The sequence below is a fragment of the Pteropus alecto genome, unplaced genomic scaffold (assembly GCF_000325575.1).
Source record: "Pteropus alecto unplaced genomic scaffold, ASM32557v1 scaffold214, whole genome shotgun sequence".
In the NCBI taxonomy this organism is placed as follows: Eukaryota; Metazoa; Chordata; class Mammalia; order Chiroptera; family Pteropodidae; genus Pteropus; species Pteropus alecto.
Genome location: NW_006435787.1, coordinates 403,497 through 405,450, shown reverse-complemented (window position 1 = coordinate 405,450; position 1,954 = coordinate 403,497). Strand labels below are relative to the sequence as shown.

General features: G+C 52.9%; 1 long non-coding RNA gene across 1 annotated transcript; it reads left to right on the top strand.

Moving 5' to 3' along the window:
* The first annotated feature begins 6 nt into the window (after positions 1–6).
* LOC107195639 lies at positions 7–1,035 on the top strand. The gene is made up of 2 exons (XR_001516837.2): positions 7–548; positions 627–1,035. It is a non-coding gene; the product is annotated as an uncharacterized LOC107195639 (long non-coding RNA).
* The last annotated feature ends 919 nt before the right edge of the window (positions 1,036–1,954 follow it).

The following is a 1,954-nucleotide window of genomic DNA, read 5'->3' as shown; positions in this document are numbered from 1 at the left end:
CGCGTGGCAGGTGGGTGCCCAAGGAGGGCGCGGGGAGCGGGAGGCCGCCCCGCGGCCAGGGCGTCTCCCCATTGCGCTGAGGGGGCAACTGAGGCGAACGCGCGCCTCAAGGTCGCGCCGCCCGCCAAGGTCGCTCGGGATTCCGGGCCGGACCGCGCCGTTCCGAGGCCGGGTGGCCTTGGGCATCACCATCTTCTCAAACTGCAGATGAGGCGCAGCCGCCTGCGTCTGAGAGGTTACGAAATGCTTCCAAAATGCCCTACTTTCCGAAAATATCTTGCAGCTCTGCCTGTGTTTTCTGCAGGAGGAAGACATCACGGCAAGAGCCCGGCGGCTCTACCTGTAAAGACACCGCAGATTCTGCCCTCGTAATCATAAAATCTCTGCGTTCCCATTTCGGCGGCAGAGTTGTGCTCTGGACTCGGGGTGAAACACAGAACTTCAGTTTAAAGTGAATTCCCCCAGGCAAAGACGTTAATAATCCTTTTATTGCTAATACTGAATGCACTTCTGTGACCCTAGTGTTTTGTTCAGAAGACCTCAAAAAGGTAAAAATTTATTCATCGTCTTCTGCCCCTTAGCTGCTGAATGTTATGGAATATCTCAAACTCAGTTTCTTCACCTAGGAACCCAGGATAGGGTTTGAGACGCAAATGAGAAACATGAAGTCCGGTGCCGGCGTGGGCAGCCTACCTGTGCTGGGAATGTCGGGTGGTTCTGTTCTCACAGCCACCCGTTATCCCCACTCACTGATGTGAATGTTACATGGCTCGCTCAGAGCAACCCTCTTGGGAGAGTTAGCGAAGGAGAACTGGAACCTGCTTCCTTTTCTTTCTCATTCCACATCACCTGGTGCTTTGTGACCTTGAGGAAGCTACTTGCCCTCATCTGGCACTGAAAAAAATGAGCAGAGGCCCTCAGGCCTAACTTCAGCTTCCCTCCCTTCCACTCTGAGCCTGAGTACAATGAGGCCCCCCTCCAAGAAAGAAATTAATGAATGCAGGAAAGCCTAATAAAAGCATCCTTTATGACTTCTCTCGCACTGTCTTAAGTCCTGTGTTTTCACCATCGAATTGTCTTAAGTCCTGTGTTTTCACCATCGAATTGTCGCAGTGGTGTCCGAGGTCCATATGCTCAAGAAACAAGTGTGTATGCTTTGTTAAGGGGGAGCGGTGTTGCAGCAGACCCTTTTATTGGCATTATGTGTCGAACTGGACTTCCTGAGTGAAACAGCAGGCACAGAACCTCCAGAACACGGGGCTGTCTGTGCCTCGTTTGGATGATTCAGACGGAAAGCAAATCCAAGGGAATCCAACCGCCCTGACCTGGCTCGCAGGAAGTATTCCGTCTCAGCAAGCAGGACTCGTTACTCTGTTCGTGTAGCGTATTACACACAAATGATCATCTCAAAATGTCTGAGCGTGAGAGACCGAGAAACCGTAACTGCAAAAATCAAATTACTCCACTTTGTAACAACACTGCTTTGGAAGACTGCAACTTGTCCCTTCAGGGCCTGGCTTGGTGCTTGCTTCTGCTCTCATGGGGCAGAAGCTGCCCCTGCTGGGGCTACCAATTAATGTCACCACCCACAAACCCAGGGCTTTTTCCAGGCAGCATCTCCCCCTCCATGAGGCACAGTCACCACCTCCTGTGTCAGAGTTGCACAGTTGATCTTCCTCTGTTCCTTACACACCTGCTGTGGTAAACCTCATCTAGTCCCGTGTCTCAGAATCTCAGGCGACTTTCAAAAAGCTCCCTCCCCAGGCCTCAGTTTGTCCCCACTGCTACAGCACCTGCTTGGCCTTTCGCAGGCAGCAGCCTCGTACCTGGGCACTGCGCCCTGGTTTGCCCTGGTATTTCTGGAGTGGTCACTCTCAAAAGCCTCTGACTTTGAAATGCACCCCCACCCCAAGGCTCCTGGGCTCCCATGGCGTGGACCATAAGCAGCCCCCCC